General features: G+C 43.9%; 1 protein-coding gene across 1 annotated transcript in view; it reads left to right on the forward strand.

Moving 5' to 3' along the window:
• The first annotated feature begins 336 nt into the window (after positions 1-336).
• LOC101608835 (agouti signaling protein) overlaps positions 337-26,015 on the forward strand; it is a 109,886-nt gene continuing 84,207 nt past the window's right edge. Inside the window, exon 1 of the mRNA XM_004668102.2 lies at positions 337-439. The gene's annotated coding sequence lies outside the window, so the exon portion shown is untranslated. The remainder of the gene's footprint in view (positions 440-26,015) is intronic.

Consider the following 26,015-nt stretch of genomic DNA (forward strand, 5'->3'; position numbering starts at 1 on the left):
ACGTTGAAATCCCTCTAGAAAACTGTGGCTGTTCAGACTGGTCAAATAGTAAAATGCGCATAATTGCTTCGTTAGAAAGGGAGAGAATCAGTACATTATTTTTTCTCACAGCACCTGAGCATCCTGAACGTTGTGGCCACTTTGCCATGGGCTGTGAGGGTGACAAGCGGGTCTTTAGATAGCTCATCAAGCTCTCCTCCAGCAGCCCAGCTTGCCTGGGGTTAACTCTTACCGAGGGGCCTGGATGAGGAAAAACAGATCCTCCTAAGCTGCAGCCTCACTGCCCTTCACCCCACACCTGAGCGCCTGCTCCCTGAAAGAGAAAGCAGAGGAGAGGCAGCTGGGGCATCCCTGGGAGGCTCTTCTTGGCAGGGGCCGCTCGTGACTGTGAGCTGAGGGCATCAGGATACACTGCAGGACCAGCAACAGATGGCACCAGGTAATGGGGAGCCCAGGGAAGAAAGGATCTTACTTTCCTCAAAAAGGTACGATTTGCAAGGGTCATCTTTTCCCCCTCTGAATTGCTGAGTTTAAAAATTTTTTAGTCTCTCCTACTTACTAGGTTAAACAGACAAACAAGGAAACAAAAGCCACTTTTGAGGTGTTTTGTAGAATTCCTTCTGATTATTCATGGCTCCCTTCAACAATGGTGGCTTTTTTTTTTTTTTTTTTTTGGTGCTTTTAAATTTTGATCTAAATCTTCAGTGGAAAATATGTTTGAAAGGAAAATAAAACCACCCAACACACTTTGTGGGCCTTGAATTTTGAGGCAGCCCGTGAAATGACCAGGAGAATCTCCGCAGAGATCCCTGGATCCAGTTTGGAGAACCATCAATCTGAGGACTATGTCTTGATTTCAGACCCCTTCTTTTCTTCTGGAATTATCTATTATTGACACAGAGGGTGGCTATTGATAAATCCTGGGACAGGATAGAGTGACAGGTGAGCCCTTCTAGGAGAAGAAAAAGAAGAAATTTCTTCGTATCAGCATCGATTTCAGTTAATACCATATCTATGCTGTAGAAAATATCTAGAGGGTCAGTATCACCTTTATTTTTCCTCTTGTCTATCCTCCCCAACCTTCTTCAGCATTTTACCTTATTTTTCTTTGCTTGCTTTATCTATAGTAAAAATTTTCCTCGGATTAGGTTTTCATATAATTTTGGCCTGGCACATTCTGCCTGTTGGGTTTCAGCATGATAATTTGTAATTTTGGGGGGTGGGGAGGGCAAAATTCCACAATGTTTAAGTAACCTAAATTACTGTAAAGGGAGCTAGCCATTGCTCACAACCTTAGGAACTGGCAATAGCAGTAGTAGGGTGCAGAGCCCTGCTGAGCTAGGGGTGGAAAGGAGAAGATGCCTTTTGGGGAGCAGCCGTGTGACCCCGAGCTGACAACGCAGGCCATCCGAAAAGCAAAGTCCAGGGAGCAGAGGAGCCGGCCCGGCAGCCGCCTAGACGTGCCCCCGCCGGCCCGCACCCGACCAGGATGCGCGTCCTTGGCTCCAACTTCTCCGAACGCGGAGGGGAGGAATCAGGCTCGCGCTCCAGGCACACACGTGTCTGCGGTGGCTTCACCTTGGGCACGGGCCTCCGCAGGCCAGCCCATGCGAAGGCAATTACCTGGAATGGGGCCATTTAGAGCCTTTTGATTTGGTTCCTCAATATCCTGTCAGGCCGATGAAGAAAGAGGGCCGACTCTTAACCTCAAAAGAAGTAAATTGCAGGTTGAAGGATTTGGTTTCAGCCTCCCATCAGTGAGAGGCTTTGAAAATTAGGATTTTGTTTGTATAGAAACCAAATACTCGATTCTATTGCCTTGGAGACCCTGCAAAATTAGACATAAGGAGATGTGCAGCTAAGTTAAGACAATTTGCTTTAATAGGTTGTTGAAATGCTGTCCAGTCCAGTGACCTTCACTTCGTTTAAGAAGCCTTGGGTCGGAATGCAAGTCTTTAGAGAGCCCATTTCAGGTTCTTCAAGACAGTCTGGAGGAATCTCAAAAGTTAATACCAAGCAGATCCTGGTTTTACCACAAGTGTTTCTCTCGCCCAGGCGCTTGTGTGTAAGGATGTGCATTCGGGCATCAGGCAGACGTGCCAGCTGTTACAACCAGGCTCTTGAGGCAAAGGAACCAAGTGCTCACAGTTGGCATGGGAGGTAAAGATCTAGAGCCAGGACACTAGCCAAAAGGGGGAAGAGTGCTTAAGGAGAAAAGCAGGAACCAGCCAGCTCCGATGTCTGGGAGCGGGGTTCTGGATGGAGTGATGCCTTTGACCGCGTTAAGTAAGACAATAATTTGGAGGAAAAGGTGCCCAGAGAAAGGCTGAAAGTCGAGAGATGCGTATTTCAGTTGCACTGGGAAGATTTATTCAGATTTTGGGAGGAAATCGTAAGGAATAGTAAAACTAGAATCTGTTTCCAATTTAAATACCTGTGTAGCTGGCTCTAGCAGTAATTTGTAAATCCTTCAGGGGTCTGCTTTTTGCTCCCAGGGCAGCTGGCTGGAAGAAAAAGGAAAAAAAAAAAAAAAAAAGGGGGCCTGGGACTAGAGAAGGGTTCCAGAAATGTCTCGACTGGCTTCTGCAAAAGTAGGGCCCAGAAGTGACTTGCCTGCGAGGGAGCCTCCATCCAGTTCAGTTCCCCAACCTATGCTTACAAATTTTCTCTTCCGAGTCAGGTGTTTTTTGGAAACTCTGGAGGAAAAGTACTAAAATTAAAATGTTCTAAGTCACCTTTTTTTGGGGAGGGGTGGTTTTGAGGTAGGGTCTCACTCTAGATCAGGCTGACTTGGAATTCACTATGTAGTCTCAGGGTGGCTTCAAAACTCACTGCAATCCCCCTACCTACTTCTGCCCCCCAAATGCTGGGATTAAAGGCGTGCGCCTCCATGCCTGGCTCTAAATCACCTTTTGAATCTTGTTGAAAACATAGGAAAATGAGAAGTGTCTCCTTATTACAAATAATACTTGTCTACTCTTCTATACGCGCCTCTAATTGCCTGTGAGGATTTAATGTGCTTGTTGATCTGCCCAAGGAGCCCCTCTTGGCCAGCGCCAAGTGGGAAAACAAAGAGTGGCCTGGCAGGTAAGGTGATGGCCTAAAGAATTTGCCTTAGCTGGAGGAGGGGGGCAGCATCAACCCTGGCGGTTGCAACAGTTGATTACTTTATATGATCGTTTCATTCTAAAAATCATCATTTTTTTCTCCCCTGGAATTTCTAAATGTTCTGTACTTGCTTGTGTTTTCTTTTGTGGTTTGTTTTAATTTTGCTTAGAGACAGGGTCTTTTGTAGCCCAATAGCTTCCGTATTTAGTCAACGGTGACCTTGAACTACTGATCCTCCTGCCTCCACCTCCCAAATGATGGAATTACAAGTGTTTACCCCTTTTCTTGCTTTTACTTTTCTTTCCCTACTCTCCTTCCTCCTTTTTTTTTTTTTTTTTTTTAATTTCAAAGTAGGTCTCACTCTAGCTCAAGCTAACATGCAACGCTGTAGCCTGGGCTGGCCTCCAACTCACGGTGATCCTCCAGCCTTAGCCTCCCTAGTGCTGGCATTATAGAAGTTCACTACTATTCCTGGCTTTTCTTTTATAAATAATTTTTTATTTGAGAACAATTTTTAAGAGAAAACACAGAAAAATGTACAGCTTGATGAATTTTTTTCCTGTGAATACACCAGAACAACAGAACCTACATCTGGAAACAAGCAATGACCAGCACCTAGAAGCCCCTGGCTCCCAACCTCAAGTCCCTTCTCCCCCCAAGGACAGCCGCTAACCTGACTCCTCACACCAAACTGTAACTTTTTTTTTTTTTTTTTCCCCTGAGGTAGGGTTTCACTCTGGCCCAAGCTGACCTGGAATTCACCATGCAGTCTCAGGCTGGCCTCAAACTCTCGGCAATCCTCCTACCCCTGTCTCCCGAGTGCTGGTATTAAAGGTGTGCGCCACCACGCCCGGCTCAAACATGAACTTTTGTGTTTGGAGCTTTCTCTATGTGAGTAGGTGGGTGCTTTTTTTGTGGGGGGGGAGGGCTTCTTTTGCTCTGGCTATGTATCAGGCCAACTTGTGTTATGTTTCTGTGCTGTTTTAAAAGTTCAATTCATGTTTCCATCAATATTGGCAGCTCAAGTTTTTGGTGAGATTTTTAGAGGCAGCCTATAGCCTATATGGGAATTTTAGCTTGTTCACCAAGTGGATAAGAGATTCAAATGACTGATTTATGTGTGTGTGTGTGTGTGTGTGTGTGTGTGTGTGTGTGTGTGTGTGTGGTGTATGCCCATGTATGTGCACTTGCAGTGCCCTACGTGCCCTGCTGTGGTGAACATAACATAGGGCATCCCATTCCATCGCTCGTCTGCCAGATCTTGTTTTGTCCTAGAGTCTCTTCCTGATACCAGAGCTCGATGTTTTCCTCGAGTCTGGGCAATTCCCAGGTCCCTGCACCCCTCTGCAGGCCTGGAGTTACCTATGGCTGTGCCATGCGCAGTTGTTTATGTGGGATCTGGAGATGCAAACTAGTGGGTGGTTTCAGGCTCCCTCAGGTCCCATGCAGGCTCAGGATACACCCTTCATTGCAGGCATGTCCCCAGCTCAACTGATACACATTTAAATCTTTCCTGACTTTTGCAATATTCTTAATTCCAGGTGACTTCTTGGTCCCTCACTGAATATGTGTAAAGCAAGGTAATACTTTGTAGTGTCCTGTAACATCCACTTTTTCTTTTTTTTTTTTTCTTTTTTTCTAAATTGCCCACAGTACTCGACGCTCCTGAAGCTAAGGCAGCTGTTTAGAGGAGAGGGAGGAGGTAGCAGATGCCAAAGGATTTCCATTTCTTTTTTTTAAATTTTATTATTTTTATTTGAGAGTGATAGAGAGGGAGAGAAAGAGGCAGAGAGCGAGAGAGAGAATGGGCACGCCAGCGCTTCCAGCCACTGCAAACAAACTCCAGACGCATGTGCCCCCTTGTGTATCTGGCTAACATGGGTCCTGGGGAATCAAGCCTCAAACCGGGGTCCTTAGGACTCACAGGCAAGCACTTAACCGATAAGCCATCTTTCCAGCCCAACATCCACTTTTTCAAGTTGGAGCACACTGTTAAAAATCATCTAATTTATTATGTTTTTTATTTTTATTGCAAATTTTCTTTAAATGATCTCTGTAATTTGTTTCTATGATAAAATGAATTTAACTTTTAGCACTATTTATTTATTCATTTATTTTGGTGCTGGGACTTGAAGCTAGCACTTCTTATGCTAAGCATTTCATACTGAAAATTTTAGTACTTTAAGATCATGGTTTTCTCCCATAGTAATTTTTTGTTTGTTTGTTTTTGTTTTTTTTTCGAGGTAGGGGCTCACTCTAGCCCAGGCTGACCTCTCAGGGTGGCCTTGAATTCACCACGGTCCTCCTACCTCTGCCTCCCGAGTTCTGGGATTAAAGTCTTGCGCCACGACGCCTGGCTTCCCATAGTAATTTTTTCTCAATACTTGTACCAGATTCTTCCAAGAAATTCTTGGATATCTTTTCAGATAAAATGGATTGAAAGAATGTGTTTCTCAATTATGTTTTTAGTATAATTTTTAAACAACTTCATACTTGCACATGATATATATGTATGTGTGTGTGTATATATATATATATACACACACACACACACACACACACACTTATATGTATATATAGTTGTTGTTTTTTTCATGGTAGGGTCTTGTTGTAGCCTAGGCTGACCTAGAATTCACTATGTAGTCTCAGGGTGGCCTTGAACTCACAACAATCCTCTACCTCTGCCTCCCAAGTGCTAGGATTAAAGGCATATGCCACCACGCCTGGCTGACATAAAATATATTTTATTTAATCATATTTACCCCACATTACGTCTTTGGTCCCATTCCTGTTGAACCCCTTCTTTCAAGTATGTTATATACATATATATATATATATATATATATTTTTTTTTTTTTTTTTTGAGGTAAGGTTTCACTCTAGTCCAGGCTGACCTGGAATTCACTATGTAGTCTCAGAGTGGCCTCACATTCATTGTGATCCTCATACCTCTGCCTCCCAAGAGCTAGGACTAAAGGTGTGCACCACCACGCCTGACAAGTATGTTTTCTACTATTAACTTAGGAATTATCTTTCTCCTTCTACCCTCAGAAGATGGTTTACTTATCTAGCCAACAAGTATTTAAGTTTTTTCTATGTGGTAGGCTCTATTTTAGACAATGGAATATGGGGGTGGGGTGGTTGTTTGTTTTGATTTTGTTTTGTTTTGTTGAGGTAGGGTTTCACTCTAGCCCAGGCTGACCTGGAATTCACTATGTAGTCTCAGGTCGCCTCGAACTCACGAACTCACAGCAATCCTCCTCTCTCGCCCTTCTGAGTCCTGGGATTAAAGGCATGTGCCACCATGACCGGCTTTGTTTGTTTTGAGATAAAGTATTTGTGTAGCCCTGGTTGAGCTGGTACTCACTATGTAAGCCTTAAACTCATAGCAATCCTCCTGCCTCAGCTTCCTGAGTGCTGGGATTATAAGGGTGTGCTATCATGTCCTGTTTGGAATACAGAAAGAAAACATTGAAAATAGAGAAAGATGAAAATAAAGTACATACAACAACAAAAGACAAATTGTAATTAATAGAAGCCAGGAGTGGTGGTATGCGCCTTTAATCCCACTTGGGAGGCTGGGGGTGAGGGTTTGGATAGAGGTAGGAGAATCACTGTGAGTTTGAGGCCAGCCTGAGACTACATAATGAATTCCAGGTCAGCCTGGACTACAACGAGACCCTACCTGGAAAATAAATTAAAGAAAAAATTGTGGGCTGGAGAGATGGCTTAGTGGTTAAGCGCTTGCCTGTGAAGCCTAAGGACCCCGGTTCGAGGTTCGGTTCCCCAGGTCCCACGTTAGCCAGATGCACAAGGGGGCGCACGCGTCTGGAGTCCGTTTGCAGAGGCTGGAAGCCCTGGCGCGCCCATTCTCTCTCTCTCCCTCCCTCTATCTGTCTTTCTCTCTGTGTCTGTCGCTCTCAAATAAATAAATAAATAAATAATTTTTAAAAAATTAAAAAAAATTGTAACAGATAGTGGCAATGCTAAAAGGGAAATTAATAAGATAACATCAAAGGGTAGCTGGAAGGGGCCCACTTTAGTCAGGGTGTCAGGAAAAGCTCTGTGAGGAGGTGATGGCGGGATAAGACTTGAGGAATAAGAAGCCAAGTATGCAGAGAGCTGCAGGAACTGTCTTCTAAATAGCAAGTACCCTGATCATAAGGGTCTGGCATGTTTGGGGAACAGAAGGAAGTGTGTGGCTGTAGCACAGAGAACAGGAAAGAGAGAATGTGGTGTCCTGGGAAAAACAGAGGCCCAAGCATACGGGCCCTGGTGCGTCATGAGAAAGAGTTTGGACCTTAACAATAGGAAACTCTAGCAGTGTTTAATGTATTCAGATTTTTCCTTTTTAAAGTATAGAGAAAAAAATTTACGTGCAGGAAAATACATAGGTCCTTTATGCCTTTAGTGTGATAAGTATTAACAATTGTACTCTAAACAAGCTTCCAAAATGACCAGAGTATGTGTGTGCACATGCATGTGTATGGGTGTTCAAATGGGTGAGTGCAGGTGTGCATGTAAAGGCATGCACGTAAAGGTCAGAGGAAACCTGGAGTGTTGGTCCTCGCCTTCCCTATTCTTTGAGGCAGGCTCCCTTGGTTGGTTTGAGGCAGGCTCCCTTGGTTGGTTTGAGGCAGGCTCCCTTGGTTGGTTTGAGGCAGGCTCCCTTGGTTGGTTTGAGGCAGGCTCCCTTGGTTGGTTTGAGGCAGGCTCCCTTGGTTGGTCGCCACTGCATTCTCCTGACTTGCTGGCCTGCGAGCTTCCAGGGATTCTCATCTCTCTGCCATCCATCGGGCACTTAGACACACTAGGGTTACAGGAGCTCACGCTAGAGTCGAGCTTTATTCAGGTTCAAGGGATTCAGACTTGGGTCTTCATACTTGTGTAGCAAGCACTTTATCCACTGAGCCACCTCCTCAGCCCTTGTTTGTTTGTTTTCGGTTTTTTGAGGCAGAGTCTCACTTCTGGCTCAGGCTGACCTGGAACTCACTATGAAGTCTCAGGGTGGCCTCGAACTCATGGCGATTCTCCTACCTCTGCCTCCTGAGTGCTGGGATTAAAGTTGTGCGCCACCATGCCCGGCTCATTTTTAAAAAAAATTTTATTTATTTATTTACTTAGAGAGAGAAAGAGGCAGAGAGAGAGAGAGAGAGAGAGAGAGAGACAATGGGCGCATCAGGGCCTCCAGCCACTGCAAACAAACTCCAGATGATGCGCCACCTTGTGTCTCTGGCTTATGTGAGTCCTGTGGAATTGAACCGGGGTCCTTTGGCTTTGCAAGCAAACGTCTTAGCCGCTATGCCATCTCTCCAGCCCAAGTTTTGGTTTTTGACAAGATCTCATTATGTTGCTCAGGCTGATCTGAAATGGCCAAGTACAAGTGACCTTATAGCCTCGGTCTGCTTGTCAGTACCACACAGACCTCCACTACTGCTTCTGGTAACGAAGCACTTTCATGCCGCTAGTCACATAGAAGAACCATTACTTGGGAAGCTGAGACAGGAGCATCAAGAGTTTGAAGCCAAGTTATCAGAATGGATTAGAGGTGTGGAATGATTTACATCTTGTATAATTAGTATGCTAGAATTTAGTTCTATGATTATATCATTTGTTTTCTGTTTGTTTCTTCTCTTCTTGACCTTTGTTTCTCCTTTCTGTCTTGCTTGGAATTATTTGAATATTTTAAATTTCCATATGGTGGCTTAACATTTTGTATAGTTTATTTTTTATGAATGCTACAAGGATTACAACATATATTTAAATTTTCAGTCACCAGTGTTTTATAAGTTCAAGGGAACATAGGAACACTACTGCTATATTATTGTATTTTTTCTTTTTGTGCTTTTTATTGTTTTGTTTTGTTTTAAGATAGGGTCTTGCTCTAGCCCAGGATGACCTGGAATTCACTATGTAGTCTCAGGGTGGCCTCGAACTCTCCGCAATCCTCCTACCTCTGCCTCTCCAGTGCTGGGATTAAAGGCGTGCGCCACCACACCAGGTCTGTATTTTTCCTTTTGCCTATTTTATGATGCAGCTGTCCTATATTTCACATCCAAGTGTGCAGAAAACCCTATCAGTATGCCCTGTGCTTTAAACCTCAAACATCCTGAAGAACTCAGGATTAAAAACAGCCTATTAGATTTATTTTGGTTTTTTAGTCCATTTCTGTGGCTCTTCCTTTGTTCCTGATGTTTCCGGTCCACCCCCCCCCAACATCTCCCTTCGCGCTGAAGAACTGTTACCTCAGTCAATCTTTTGAAGCAGGTCTATTAGCAATATACTCTTTTAGCTTCCCTTCCTCCGCGAATATCTGTATTTCATGCTCATAGCGTTTTCCCTGCAAGTGGAATTTGGGGTTCATTTAATATTTGTTTAGCATGTTGAAAATATTGTTTCGCTTCTTTTTGGACTCGGTATTACCGATGAGAAACCTACAGCTTGAAACCTACTAAATAAGCTAGATGGGCAGGCCAGCAAGCCTCAGGGATCCACTTGTCCCTATGTCCCCAGTGCTGGAATTACAAGCACGTGCTACCAAGCCTAGCTTTTTTTTTTTTTTTTTGGTGGAGGGAGTGCTTTCTTTTCTTTCATCTTAGTTTCATTCTCACCCCTCCCTCCCTCTGTACTTCTCTTTGTTTTGCTTGTCTGTTTGTCTAGCCTCTTCACGTGGAAGCTGAGATCATCTGCCTTCAAATCTTTCTTGTATTCCAGTATATTCATTTAGAAGTAACCCTTTCCCTCTAGACACTGGTTTAAGTATAGCCCAGAAAATGTCATTATATGGTTTCAATTCTTATCCCTTTAAAATATACATTAACTTCTTTCAGACCCATGGGTATGTAAGAGACAGGTGTGCTTATTGTCAAAATATTTGGAGAATTTTCCATATAACTTTTCATTGTGGCTCCTAATTTAATACTGTTGTGGCTCCATAATAGCTGGCAGCAAGCTCTGTATTTTTTCCATCTTTTAAAACATATTAAAAGTTTTTTTATGGCCAAGCATACGGTTTGTATTAATGAGTATTCCAAATATGTTTGAAAAGAATGTGTATTTTTCAGTTCAGGGTGGGGCAGTCAATAAATAGCACTTATGTTCATTTGGTTTGCATTGTGTGATGATTTCCTTGCTTAGTCTTTATCTGCCTGTTCTACCAATTTCTAAGAGAAAGGTGCAGAGAGCTCCAACAATAATTGTGGGTTTATATACTTTTCCCTTCCGTCTGCCAGTTTTCATTTCACATGTATTTTGAAGTTCTGTTATTACTTGCATGTGCAGATAGCAATGCTATGTTTTTCTTTTTGTTTTTTCATGGTAAGTTGGGTTGCCCTGTGAACTGGAAATTGAATCTAGGGCCTCCTGCGTGCCAGGCAAAGAGGCTCTATCACAGAGCTACGTCCTCCATCTAATGTGCTGTGTATCTTCTTCTTCTTTCAAGGTAGGGTCTCACTCAAACCCAGAGTGACTTGGAACTCACTCTCTGGTCTCAGGCTGGCCTTAAGTTCATAGCAATCCTCCCACCTCAGCCTCACAAGTGCTGGAATCAAAGACATGTGCCACCACCGTCAGCAGAGAGAAAAAGAGAATGGACAAGCCAGGACATGGGCATCTATCCACTGTAAACAAGCTCTAGTCACATGCCCCACTTTGTGCTTCTGGCTTTAGGTGGGTACTGGGGAATCGAACTTGGGGTAGTCAGGCTTTGGCAAAGAAGTACCTTTAACCACTGAGCCATATGTCCAGCCAGGGAGGGGAGAATCTTTTAATTCCACCTTCTATACCATCCTTATAATTAATTTTTTAAAGTATATTTTATGCCAGACATGATGGCTCATGCCTTTAATCCCAGCACTCAGGAGGCAGAGGTAGGAGGATCGCTGTGAGTTCGAGGCCACCCTGAGAATACAGGGCAACTTCCAGGTCAGCCTGGGCTAGAGTGAGACCCTGCCTCGAAAAACCAATATATATATATACTTACATATATAATTTATTTATTTGTTTACTTGAGAGTGAGAAAGAGGCAAAGAGAGAAAGAGAGAGAGAGAATGGGCATACCAGGGCCTCCAGCCACTGTAAACAAACTCCAGATGCATGCGCCCCCTTGTACACCTATGATTAATTTTTATTTTGAAATTTCTTTTTAATTTTATTTGCTTATTTGAGAGAGAGAAAATGGGTGCACCAGGGCCTTCAGCCGCTGCAAATGAACTCTAGGCACAGGCACCATTTTGTGCATCTGGCCTATGAGGGTCCTGGGGAATTGAGCCTGGGGGCTTTGACTTCGTAGGCAAGTGCCTTTACCGCTAAACCATCTGCCCAGCCCCTGAAATAATTTAGAATTATTCAAGAAAAGGCTACAAAATATTCAGCTCTACATACCTGTCACTCGTTTCTCCTTCAGAAATGACTTGCATGTGCTGAGGTAGGAGGACTGGATTGGCCTGTAGCCTGGACTACAGAGTGAGATTCAGGTCAGCCAGGGCTAGAGTGAGACTCTGCTTCAAAACAAAACAAGTTCCCTGGGTTTGGGTTTGTCTGATACGGCTGCATGATGAGGTTGAAGTCAGTTACTTTTAGCAAGAACTCCACAGTGAGGACGCATCTGTCTTTTATGGACCCCATCATGTGATGTCCTATTACTGTTCATCCTAAGATTAGTTAGTATGACATTTTCTGGGTTTTCCAACTTTGGAAACTATTACTATTTTGGCCTTTATGATTAATAAATACCCTAGGAATATTTTCAAACATACTGTTTTCATTATACTTTCACCTTCTAATTTTAGTACCCATTGATGTTTTTGCCCACAACATTTGTTCATATGTTAAGGGCCATTTTTTGTTGTTGTTGTTGTTTTTGTGGTAGGGTCTTACTCTAGCCCAGGATGACCTGTATAGAAATCACTCCGTAGTCCCAAGCTGGTCTTGAACTTGCAGCAATCCTCCTACTTCTGCCTCCTGAGTGCCACTGTGGTAGTTTGAATGGATAACCCCCAATATATTCAGGAGTTTATTACAGGTTATAATTTAGATCTGCAGACTCTTGGCTGAAGGAGGTGTCACCGCGGGTGGATCTTAGGGTCTAGCCCAAAGGCTGATCTGAATTTCAACCTACCTCGGAAAGAGAGAAAGAAAGAAAGAAAGAAGAAAGAGAAAGAAAGGAAGGAAAAGATTTTATTCTTAGGGCTGGGGAAATGGCCCAGTGGGTAAGAGTACTTGCTGCTCAAAGCACAGGGCCTGAGAACCTCTGGATTCAATTCCAAGCACCCTCACAGAAAGCTGAACATGGCCATATTTGTTTGTTTGTTTGGTTGGTTTTTTGAGGTAGGGTCTCAGTCTAGCTCGAGCTGACCTGGAATTCGCTCTGTGGTCTCAGGCTGGCCTTGAACTCATGGCGATCCTCCTACCTCTGCCTCTCGGGTGCTGGGATTAAAGGCGTGTGCCACCATGCCCAGTTTAAAAAATATTTTTACTTATTTATTTGCAAGTAGAGAGAAGACAGAGAATGAATGTGCATGCTAGGGCATTAATCTTCCATCTCCCTCTGTTTGTCTTCTTATTTTATATGTCATAAATCACTGAGCATAGTGGTACATGCATTTAATCCCAGCACTGGGGGGGCTGAGTAGAAAGGTCACTGTGAGGTCAAGGTCAGCCTGGGTTACAAAGTGAGTTCCAGGTCAGCCGGGATTAGAGTGAGCCCCTGGCTCAAAAAAAAAAAAAAAAAAAAAAAGCAAGAGAGAAATAAAAACTGAATATAGAAGATTACCTTCTGAGACTCGAATATGTCTGAGGGCTGTCAATATAGAGGGGAAAAAAATGACTCAGAAAAGTTGAAAACCTGAAAATCTTTTTTATTTATTTATTTTTTTTTTTTGCTGGAAATGTTAATTTACAAGTATGCACAGCACAGAATGAGAAAGATAAGAGGAAAAACAGGTCATGTAAAATGCTCAAGATCAAGGAGAAACAGCTGTATTAAAGAGCTGTTTGGCATGGACTATTTGATTTTAATTGTGCCAAAGATAATTGGCCTCAATTGATTTCTGAAAGATTTGGAAACAAAAGAACTCCAGAGGAAAAACAAATAATGACTCAAAAACTGCTTAAGCAAGACAGTGGGATGCATTTCAACCTAAATTATCCTTTAAGGCATATTCTCTGCAAATTAGGAAAATATTTCCGTTAACATTTTCTAAATCTGCCTTCAAGCTTTATTGAAAAAGCTGTAAATATTTCCCATCATTTGAAATGGACTCTAAATTTAATTCTCTTCTTCACGAGAGGACTTTATAGTCCATGTTCCCTTGTTCTTTGGCCTAAGATTCTCATCACTGAGGTGTGAAAGTTAAATCTGGAAATTTAAATCTTAAATTAATAATAGTTTACAGTTTTAGATTGTATCTTTCTATGAAATCCCACTCTCCTCATCTTTTCTTACTTTCTTCTTTTCTTTTCCTTTCTTTCTTTCTTTCTTTCTTTTTTTTTTTTTTCTTATAGTGCTAGCTATTTAATTCAGGGCAAGCACTCTCTACTTCACTAAGTAGCTTAGGCTAGCCTTGAACTCCTTATCCTCCTACATCTGCCTGCCTCCTGGTATTACAGTTGTATGGTCACCCTGTCCAGCAATTTTCCTCAAGTCTTGGCTGTCTATCTCAGGCTTCTGAAAAGACTTTGTGGGATAATAAGGTCTTTGTGGCAACTTCTCAACTCTTGTATGGGATTTTGGGGTACAGGAGGCCCTTTTCCCTGGCTTGTGAACCCTAACTTTTTAAGATTCTTGCCTAGGGCTGGAGAGATGGTTTAGCAGTTTAAGGAGCTTGCCTGCGCAATCTAAGGACTGAGATTCGATTCCCCAGTACCCACATAAACCAGATGCACAAGGTGGCACATATATCTGGAGTTCCTTTGCAGTGGCTAGGGGCCCTGGTGCATCCATTCCTTTTCATAAATAAATTTTAAAAGATTGTTGTCTATTTGTCAAGGGATTGAGGAAGTGGACTCTGAGAAGGTTAAATTATGAAGTATGAGTTTTACCTACACATGTTAACCAAGGGGTGGTTAGGAAGATTCCCAGGGAAACCGGAAACAGGGCCAGAACTTAGAAAGGTAACAAGATAGGAAGGAAGAAATTTCCTGGGATGGGCTTACAGAGCAGAGGCCAGGAGGTCCAAACATCAGGAAGGGAGTGAGCAGCCCAGCCCCTTGGCCACATTGGCAAGCCTTTTTACAGCTCACCAGGATGAACTTTATGAGGAGACAGCGACTCAAGTGTTGCAGGATAGGGAAGAAGGAGGCGGCGCTGTTGCTTGAGGAATTGTCCATAGCCACGGAGACTGGATCAGATGCCAAGTTCCAGCTTTGCCACAGCAAACAAAGTGGCACCTCTTTATTTGGGGCCTCCACCCCTGACTGACTACCCTATTTAAATAAAATGTCTTTGCTCCTATTTCTCCTTCAGCCATCACATGTACAGGAGTGGGCATGGCTGTGTTCAGATAATAACTTCACTTACAAAAGCCAGACATAGGGCTGGAGAGATGGCTTAGTGGTTAAGCGCTTGCCTGTGAAGCCTAAGGACCCCGGTTCGAGGCTTGATTCCCCAGGGCCCACATTAGCCAGATACACAAAGGGGGGGTGCATGCATCTGGAGTTCATTTGCAGTGGCTGGAAGCCCTGGCATGCCCATTCTCCCTCCCTCCCTCTCCCCTCTCTCCCTTTCTGTCTGTCTCTCTCAAATAAATAAGTAAAATTTAATTTCATTTAATTTAATTTTAAAAAGCCAGATGTAGACCAGATTTGGCCTGTTTGCTGAAGTCATCTGCTGATCCCTGGAGGATCTGATGAAATCCAGGGTGGTGCAGAGAAGGAAAAGTCAGATACAGAGGAAGAGACAGGGAACCAGACTAAAAGTTGTATCCATGCTGGACAGATGGCTTAGTGGTTAAGGTGGTTGTCTGAAAAGCCAAAGGACCCAGGTTCAATTACCCAGAACCCACAAAAGCCAGATGCACAAGGTGGCTCATACATCTGGAGTTCTTTTGCAGTGGCAAGAGGTCTTTGCATGCTTATTGTCTATTTGCCTCTCTCTGTCTCTCTCCCTCTCACTCATAAATAAATAAATAAAATATATTTAAAATAAATAAAGTCGTGTTCAGTGCTTCTTAAATGTCAAGTATGATACAGACAGAAAATTGTCTACTGATTTTTGCAATGTGGAGGTCATTGTTAACCTTAGAGATAGTTTTTTGTTGTTGTTGTTGAGGTAGGGTCTTGCTCTAACCCAGGATGTCCAGGAATTCACTATGTAGTCTCAGGATGGCCTTGAACTCACGATGATCCTCCTACCTCTGCCTCCTGAGTGCTGCATTTAAAGGCATGTGCTACTACACATAGCCTTAGAGATAGTTTTGTCTTGTTTGTTTTGATTAGTAGAATGACCTATTCCATCTACCTTTTTAGTTATTTGTCAATTTCACTTTTTATATTTTTATTTATTTGCAAGCAGAGAGAATAAGAGACAGAGGGAGAGAGAGAGAGAGAATGAGGGCTGGAGAGATGGCTTAGCAGTTAAGGCGCTTGCCTGTAAAGCCAAAGGACCTAGGTTCGTCTCCCCAGTATCCACATAAGCCAGATGCTCAAGGTGGTACATGCATCTGGAGTTTGTTTGCAGTGACTAAAAGCCCTGGCATACCAATTATCTTTCTTTCTATCTGCCTCTTCCTCTCTCTCTCTCTCTCTCTCTTTTTTCTCTCTCATAAATAAATAAAAATAAAGAGAGAGAGAGAGAATGAAAATGGGAATGCCAGGGCCTCTTGCCACTGCACATGAACTCTGGATATATGCACCTCTTTGCACATCTGGCTTCACGTGGGCACTGAGGAATTGACCCCAGACTGGCAGGCTTTCCAAGCAAGCACTTTGAACTGCTGAGCCATCTTCCCAACCCATTATTTGTCCATTTTTTATCCAATGCACATGAAATACCAGTGCCTGTGGATATATTAAAAAAATGAATAAATGAGAGCCTCTACCCTGAGGGAATTCCCTAATAAACAACTTATTATAACACAATTTATAAATTATCAGAATAAACAATAGCCTAAAGGACTGAGTCATTGCAAGAAACCTCATGCTGCCAAGGGAGCGCCAGCAAAGCGTTCCCTCAGGAATTGTGATCTAGAGAGAGGAAAAGGGTCTCATTTCACCAGAGAGTGGAAGACAGGAAACCAAATTAGAACTGTGCTCTAAAAAGACTGAAGGAGAAGAGCAAATTGTAAGGACAAGTCGCAGCCAGCGAAAGAAGGGTGAATGCTCAATTCAGAAACAGTGCAAGGGCCCCAGGGAGTCTCCACATTATTCCTTAACTCTAGAGCCCTAGCTATCACCAGGTGCTGTGTGGCAGTCTGAAACAATTTCCTCCTGAATTCAAATGTATGACCTCATCTGTTCTAATCTCACCCCCTTCTCTTGCTCTCTCTCTCTCCATATATATATGTATGTATATTTAAAAACAGAAAGACAGGTTTGGCCAGGCATGGTTTGTGCACACCTTTAATCCCAGCACTCACTGGGGAGGCATAGGTAGGAGGATTACAGATAGATAGATAGATAGATAGATAGATAGATAGATAGATAGATAGTGGGCATGGGCATGCTAAGGCCTCTAACCACTGCAAATGAACTCCAGAGGCATATGACCCCCCCCCCCCCGTGCACCTGGCTTCTGGCTTACGTGGGACCTGGAGAATTGAACCTGGGTACTTAGGCTTCTCAGGCAAGTGTCTTAACCACTAAACCATCTCTCTAGCCCCAAACCTGTCTTTCTTAACAGACCTATTTCACTATCTGAATCATAAAGCCTGAGAAAGGATCTTTCTTTTCATATATATGGACAGTTTGACTTATTTTTTTTTTGCAATTAAAACATTAATCCTAAGAATTTATACATATACATATACATATATATATATTTTTTAAGGCAAGCCCAACAGACTGGCCTTTTTTTTTTATGAGAGAGAGAGAAATTGAGAGCGAGAGTGAGAGCAAGAGAGAGAGAGAATTGATGCACCAAGGCCTCCAACCACTGTAATGGAACTCCACACCCAAGCACTACTCGGGTGCATGTGTGACCTTGCATATGCGTCACATTGTGCGTCGGCCTTAAGTGGGACTTGAGGAGTCAAACATGGGTCCTTAGGTTTCACAGGCAAGTGCCTTAGCCGCTAAGCCCTCTCTCCAGCCCCAAGTCTATATCTATTTATCAATTTTTTTTTTTGAAAGAGAGAGAAAAAGAGGCAGAGAGGAAGAGAGGCAGAGGCAGAGGGAGAGGAAGAGAATGGGCCTCCAGTCACTGCAAAAGAACTCCAGACACATGTGCCACCTTGTGCATCTTGTGTTTATGTGGATCCTGAGGAATTGAACATGGGTCCTTTGGCTTTGCAGGCAAGTGCCTTAACTGCTAAGCCATCTCTCCTGCTCCTGAAGTCTATATCTATATCTATGTCTATGTCTATGTCTATGTCTATGTCTATATCTATATCTATATCTATATCTATATCTATATCTATATCTATATCTAATCTGTGTGTGTGTGTGTGTGTGTGTGTATATGTATATTTGGTGTTTTGAGGTAGGGTCTCACTCTGGCCCAGGCTGACCTGGAATTAACTATGTAGTCTCAGGGTGGCCTCAAACTCACAGCGATTCTCCTACCTCTGCCTCCCAAGTACTGGGATTAAAGGTGTGCACCACCATGCCAGGCCAAGTCTATATTTTTGATAATTTACTTTTAATTTATAACTGTGCGATTCCTTAATTTGTACCTTGTTTTTTTTTGTTTGTTTTTTTTTTTTTAATGATGAAGGTATAGGGAAAATGTAAGCTGGTGTTCAAATATGATGACTATACCTTTCAAATCCACTTACATTTCATAGTCATTTATCTTTGCATAAGAGAAAGGAGCAACCAGTCTGGCCCCTGCTCCTGCTTGGAAAGAGTTTAATAGCGAAAGCTCCTGAGTTCCCTGTTCTCCACTCACTACACATAGTTCCAAAGCCATCAGGTTTCATCAAGTCCGAGGAAGGCAGGCAAGACGGATGGCCTAGAAGTGGAGGAAGAGCCAGGCTTCCCATTGGGCTTTTCTGCGGGACTGCGTCCTTACTGCAGGGGAAGGGGGGACCTGCCCACAGCGCTGATACCTGGGGGCCCCCCGGAGCGCTGCGCAGATGCCCGTCCTGCCCGGAGACCAGCTGCCCGCGGCTCGCACGTCGGCGAGGCCTTGAAAGAGCTGCAGTTGGGCGGGCGGCGAGGGAGGCCGCGTCCCCCCTTGCAGAGAGGGTCGGGAGCAGGGGACCCGCCTGCACTTTGAAGTGTCGTCTCCGGCCCGTCCGCACTCGCCTGGCAACCGCGCTGCCCCCGCGTCTCCCCTGCGCAGCAGATGCCGCGGAGGGAGGAGGGGGGATCTCCAGATGTGAGCTGCCCGGGAAGACGAAGCGCAGCCCTGATGTCAAGTCCAACCCCCCCCGCCCCGCTCCGCCTCTCTTCCTGGACTAAAATGACCCCTTCCTCCCAAGAGGTAACTGTATGCCATTAGCGAGCCTCCTTGTGTAAAGAAGAGTAGGCGGTATCTCTTCCAATGTTGTTAAAGAAGGCTGGATATGAAATGAAGACAACTGTCGCTGCCTACAGTCTGGTTTTGGAAAGGGATCAGGGGTCTGGGGAGATCACCCAGTGGTTAAAAGCGCTTGCTTGCAAAGCCTGCTGGCCCCGCGCTCAGCTGTCCAGTCCCCACATAAAGCCAGATGCACAAAATGGAGCATGTGTCTGGAGGTGGTTTGCAGTGGCAGAAGACCCTGGTGCGCCCATTCTCATTCACTCACTCACTCTATCTCTGTGTTTCTAATAAATATAAATGGATAATATACATATTTTAATTGAAAAAATAAAAGTCTGTTGAGGGAAAAGATTCGTCTTTACACTGGCTTAATATAGTTGAAATTTACCCTCTTGTGGTGGAAATGCAAACTACAGAGAGACAGGGACTGTCTCTCTTGTTCACTGTGAATGTGCCTGGTACATCCAGTGCATAACGTATTTACTGGATGAAAGAATAAAAGCATTCCCTGGAGCACTGGGAAGGTGTAGGTTTGAGATGGCCAGAGAATGAGTGGAGAATGGGGAAAGTATGCCAGACAGGAACGAAGATCACAGGCTGGGGCAGGCTTAAGGATGTGGACCCAATGGTGAACAGCTTTGTGGGAATTCCTCACATTCCCACAAGCTGTCAGGTGTCCTGACTATGGTCATGGCTGAAACAACTGCCCACACAACCACTCATTACCCTGACAGGCTGTTCAGAGCTAACACGTGGAAGGATCGGTGCGGTCCTCAAAGCAGATGAGTGGGACAGAAATTGAAGGAAGGGTCTGTGTGGGATGAGGGAAAAGAGCCGGGAAGCCGGCATTAGTCAGTAATAGGGTGGAATCCAATTGCTCTGAATCAATTGTGGGGAAAGCAAAAGGGACTCTGAGGTGTGAGGCCCAGAAAATGGCCACAGAGATGAGGATGGCAGCAGGAGCAGAAATCTCAGAAGCTGGGGGTGCAGGAAGCAGACAGGTTACCATATCTCCAGAAAATTTTCTATGGTAAGAAATGATGATGGAGCCGGGCGTGGTGGCGCACGCCTTTAATCCCAGCACTCGGGAGGCAGAGGTAGGAGGATCACCGTTCATTCAAGGTTACCGAGGCTATGTAGTAAACTCTAGGTCAGCCTGGGCTAGAGTGAGACCCTACCTTGAAACAAAACAAAACAAAACAAAAACATAGTGGAGGGCTGGGGAGATGGCTCAGTGGTTAAAGGCTCTTGCTTGCAAAGCCTGCCTGCCAGGGTTCACTTCCCCCAGTACCCACATAAAGCCATATGCATGTGCAAAGTAGTGAAGGGGAAAGACGCCCTGGCACACCCATAGTCTCATATAAACAAACAAACAAATAAAATGATAGTGGGGCTGAAGAGATGGCTTAGCAGTTAAGCGCTTGCCTGTGAAGCCTAAGGACCCCAGTTCAAGGCTCGATTCCCCAAGGACCCACGTTAGCCAGATGCACAAGGGGGCACATGCATCTGGAGTTCATTTGCAGTGGCTGGAGGCCCTGGAGCGCCCATTATCTCCCCCTCTCTCCCTCTCTCTCTCTCTCTCTCTCTCTCTCTCTCTCTCTCTTTCTCTCTGTCTCTCTCTCTCTGTCTGTCTCTCTCAAATAAATAAATAAAAATAAACAAAAAATTTTAGAAAATAAAAAATAAATGAAATGATAGTGGAGAGTTGAAAGAATCCAGGCAATTACACATAAACAATCCACTTTTAAAGAAATACTGACTACAGTTCAAATGCAAGGGATCCTTCAGGTCAGTTTATGACCCTCAAATGGTCCTCACAGGGTTTGGTTCAGCCTGACCTCAGGAATAGCTCTGTTAGCAGTTTTTGCAGCCTCTACCACAAGTCAAGACACCTGACAGTCCGCATGAACTTATCTGTGTGTGTGTGTGTGTGTGTGTGTGTGTGTGTGTGTGTGTGTGTGTGTGTTGGCATATCAGGACTTCTAGTTAATGCAAATGAACACCAGATGTTTGTACCACTTGACATCCAGCTTACACAGTTGGCTTGGGAATAGAACCTGGGCTGACAGGCTTTATAAGTAAGCAGCTTTAAACATGGAACCATCTTCAAGGCCCCATGGATTCTTTTAATTCTTAATTTTTAAAATGTATATATTTAATATTTTATTTATTTACTTGAGAGAGAAAATTGGCACACCAGGGCTTCCAGCCACTGCAAGCAAACTCCAGACACATGTGCCACCTTGTACATCTGGCTTACATGGGTCCTGGGGAATTGAACCTGGGTCCTTTGGGTTTTCAGGCAAGTACCTTAACCACTAAGCAATCTCTCTAGCCGTGAATCTTCTTTTTCTTTGTTTTTTTTTTCCAGGTAGGGTCTCACTGTAGCCCAGGCTGACCTGAAATTCTCTATGTAGTCTCAGGTGGCCTCAAACTCACGGCGATCCTCCTACCTCTGCCTCCCGAGTGCTGTGATTAAAGGTGTGCGCCACCACACCCAGCTCTGAATCTCCTTTTTTTAAAAAAAAAAATTTTTTTTTGTTCAATTTTAATTTATTTATTTGAGAGTGACAGAGAGAAAGACAGATAGAGGGAGAGAGAGAGAATGGGCGAGCCAGGGCTTCCAGCCACTGCAAACGAACTCCAGACGCGTGCGCCCCCTTGTGCATCTGGCTAACGTGGGACCTGGGGAACCGAGCCTCAAACCGGGGTCCTTAGGCTTCACAGGCAAGCGCTTAACCGCTGAGCCATCTCTCCAGCCCTGAATCTCCTTTTTAACTGAGCGCTACATACGTTGACTCCTGGGATCTGCCACATGAACTTTGCTACCAAGCTCTTTGCTGCCTCTGGGCTACACACAGGTCATTTTCTCTGTTGGAACTACTCTAACCCTATTCTGCTCAAGGCTGTCTTAGTGGTTCAGGTCTCACTTTATTTTATTTTTATTTATTTATTTATTTTTTTTTTTTTTCAAGTTAGGGTCTCTCTCTCTAGCCCAGGCTGACCTGAAATTCAATATATAGTCTCAGGGTAGCCTTGAATTCATAGCAGTCCTCCTACCTCTGCTTCCCAATTGCTAGGATTAAAGATTTGTACCACCACACCAGGTTAGGTCTCATTTTAAGTTTCATTTCTGTAGCAGCCTTAAGGACTTCTGAAAGCCTACACTGTTATTCTCATTCATACCAATTTTTTTGATAAAATTTATATGAATTTATAATTTTATATTATTATGGATTTGTTGATATGTTTAATTTCTTTTTTTTGTTTGTTTGTTTGTTGTTGTGCTTTTTTGAGGTAGGGTCTCACTCTAGCCCAGACTGACCTGATATTCACTATGTAGTCTCAGGGTGGCCTCGAACTCATGGCAATCCTCCTACCTCTGCCTCTTGAGTGCTGGCATTAAAGGCGTGCGCCATCACGAGAATGAGAGAGAGAGAGAGAGAAAGAGGCAAATAGAGGGAGAGAGAGAATAGGTACACCAGGGCCTTGCATGCGCCACCTTGTGCATCTGGCTTATGTGGGTCCTGGGGAATTGAACTTGGGTCCTTTAGTTTTGCAGGCTAATGCTTTAACCACTAAGCCATCTCTCCAGCCCTCTCTTATTCTTTAGTCAGGCTCTTGCTCTAGCCCAGGCTAACCTGGAACTCACTCCATAGCTCAGGTTTGCCTCAAACTCACAGTGATCCTCATACTTTCAGCCTCCCAAATACTGGAATTAAAGGCATAGGAAACTACACTGAGTTTTTTTTTTTCTCTATCTCTATACTTGGTAAAACTTCATGTTCAATACACATTGCTCAAAGCATGAATGAATGAATGTTCACTGGTGTCAACTGGGGCCAATGCCTGATATGTTTTCAAGTTTTGCAATAGAGAATTTAGTAGATTATAAAACAAGACTACTGGTACACAATTTCAAATTAAGGCAAAGTTTTTCCATATGAAAACTTATCAGACTCCTTTAGAGAAACTTGTGAGATAAGGTTGTTGAAGCAAGAATATGGTTTTGTTTTGTTTTGACTTTGATTTTGGGGGTAGGGTTTCACTCTAGCCCAGGCTGACCTGGAACTCACTCTGTAGTTCCAGGCTGGCCTCGAACTCACAGTGATCCTTCATCTCTACCTCCAGAGTGCTGGGATTAAAGGTGTGTGCCACCACAATTTGGCTGCAGGGCGTGTTTGATTATCTTCTTCCAAAAAGTTTTAAAGGGCTGGAGAGATGGCTTAGCAGTTAAGCGCTTGCCTGTAAAGCCTAAGGACCCCGGTTCGAGGCTCAGTTCCCCAGGACCCATGTTAATCGGATGCACAAGGGGCTATATGCATCTGGAGTTCATTTGCAGTGGCTGGTGGCCCTGGCGCACCCATTCTCTCTCTCTCTCTCTCTCTCTCTGCCTCTTTCTCTTTATCACTCTCAAATAAATAAAAAATAAACAAAAAAAGTTTTAAAAAAAAAAGTTAAATAAGGGGGTTGGAGAGATGGCTCAGCGGTTAAGGAACTTGCCTGTGAAGCCTAAGGGCTCAAGTTTGAGTCTCCAGTACCCACATAAACCAGATATACAAGGCGGTACATGCATCTGGAGTTTGTTTTCAGTGGCTAGAGGCCCTCGCGCACCATTCTCTCTACCTCTCTATCTGCCTCTTTCTCTCTCCCTCAAATAAGTATATAAAATTTTAAAAAAATGTCAAAGGATGGGCGTGGTGGCGCATGCCTTTAACCCCAGCACTCGGGAGGCAGAGGTAGGAGGATCACTGTGAGTTCAAGGCCACCCTGAGACTACATAGTGAATTCCAAGTCAGCCTGGGCTAGAGTGAGACTCTACCTTGAAAAACCAAAAAAATAAAATACAATAAAATCCATGTCAAGTGGATTATATGCTAAGTTAATACTATGTGAGATATATAATACACAGAAATTATTATATATCATAATAAGCATATCAAAACTTCTGAGAATAATTTATGCAAATAATAGCATTATTAATGATTTGACATTGATCAGACATAAACCTAAATGAAAACTAAAAAGAATAGTTCCTCCTTTCTCTCTTCTTGTACTTCTAATGTGTAGCATGACCACAAAGTCTGAAACAGATAGTTGCAGGACACTTTTCTGGTCTCATGTGTGATCTTGCCTTTTGTTTTCATTTTGCCTCTTCGAGCTTTCTCATACCCATTTTCTTCTCTGCTTTTGTGTTTTCTCCTTTCCCCTTAGGGATGAAACATGCTCTCCAACTTCTAACATTTACTGAAATCAAGCCGCATTGTTTTTCTTTCATGGTAATCAGATTCATACATCCCAGAGAAGTATTCTTTTTGTTGGTTTTTTTTTTTTTTTTTTTTTTGTGCTGGGATTAAATGCATGCGCCACCATGCCCAGCAAGTCTTGTTTTTTTTTTTTTTTTTTAATTTTTTGTTACTTTTTATTTATTTATTTGGGAGTGACAGACAGAGAAAGAGGCAGATAGAGAGAGAAAGAGAGGATGGGCGCGCCAGGGCCTCCAGCTACTGCAAAGGAACTCCAGATGTGTGCGCCCCCTTGTGCATCTGGCTAACGTGGGTCCTGGGGAATCGAGCCTCGAACCGGGGTCCTTAGGCTTCACAGGCAAGCGCTTAACCGCTAAGCCATCTCTCCAGCCCAAGTCTTGTTCTTTTTATGAATTGATACATCTATTACTCGGCCAACTGCTGTTATCTGGGGACTCCTTCTAGCACAAAGAAGTACTTTAAGGTTCATAGCCAGGACTCACAGTAGACAACACAATAAATCATGGCCTCTAGTTTGCTCTGTAAATAATATCTACTTCCTACTCACACCTGTAGACATAAAAATGTCTTTTAGGAGGTGTTGAGTATAATAAACAACACATATGCAGATCTTTTCTCTTTTCAAGGCCAGTCTGAGACTACAGAGCGAGTTTCAGGTTGGCCTGGGCTATACTGAGCCCATACCTCAAAAATACAACAAGCTGGGCATGGTGGTACATGTCTTTAATGCCAGCACTTGGGAGGCAAAGGTAGGAGAATCTCTGTGAGTTTGAGGCTACCCTAAGACTACATAGAGAATTCCAGGTCTGTTGGGATAGAGGGAGACCCTACCTCGAAAAAAATAATAATAATAATAATAACAATGAGCTGGAGAGATGGCTTAGAGGTTAAAGCACTTGCCTGTGAAGCCTAAGGACCCAGTTTCAATTCTCCAGGTCCCACATAAGCCAGATGCATGTAGTGGTGCATGTGTGTGGAGTTTGTTTGCAGTGGCTGGAGACACTGGTGCACTCATTCTTTCTCTCTCCCTCTCTGTCTCCAATAAATAAGTAAAAATAAAAATTTGAAAAGAAAAATCAAACCTGCTAATAAATGGCTTGTGGTTTGATTCAGTTGTTCCCCATAAACTTAGGTGTTCTGAATGCTAGGTTCCCAGCTGATGGAGATTTGGGAATTAACGTCTCCTGGAAGCAGTGTATTGTCAGGGGCGGGCTTATGGGTGTTATAGCCAGCTCCCCATTTGCTAGTGTTTGGCACACTTTCTTGTTGCTGTGGTCCACCTTCTGTTGGCCAGGGGGTGATGTCCACCCTCTGCTCATGCTATGTCTTCCCCGCCATCATGGAGCTTCCCCCTCGAGCCTGTAAGCCAAAAGAAACCTCTTTTTTTCCCCACAAGTTGCTCTTGCTCAGGTGACTTCTACCAGCAATGTGAACCTGACTGCAATAATGACCTTGGATATCCAGTTTCTAAACCTATGATAAAATATACATCTGGGGGCTGGAGAGATGGCTTAGCGGTTAAGCACTCGCCTGTGAAGCCTAAGGACCCTGGTTCGAGGCTCGGTTCCCCAGGTCCCACGTTAGCCAGATGCACAAGGGGGCGCACGCGTCTGGAGTTCATTTGCAGAGGCTGGAAGCCCTGGCGCGCCCATTCTCTCTCTCTCCCTCTATCTGTCTTTCTCTCTGTGTCTGTCGCTCTCAAATAAATAAATAAAAATTAAAAAAATATATATATACATCTGGGCTGAAGAGATGGTTCGGCAATTAAAGGCACTTGTTTGCAATGCCTGACAGCCTGGGTCCAGTTCCCCAGGACCCACATAAAGCCAGATGGAAAACATGGCATATATGTCAGGAGTTCATTTGTAGTGACTGGAGGCCCTGGCACACCCATTTCCCAGGTAGGGTCTCGCTCTAGCTCAGGCTGACCTGAAATTCACTATGTAGTCTCAGGGTAGACTCGAACTCATGGCAATCCTCCTACCTCTGCCTCCCGAGTGCTGGGATTAAAGGTGTGCGCC

This window comes from Jaculus jaculus, chromosome 8 (assembly GCF_020740685.1).
Source record: "Jaculus jaculus isolate mJacJac1 chromosome 8, mJacJac1.mat.Y.cur, whole genome shotgun sequence".
NCBI classification, from domain to species: domain Eukaryota; kingdom Metazoa; phylum Chordata; class Mammalia; order Rodentia; family Dipodidae; genus Jaculus; species Jaculus jaculus.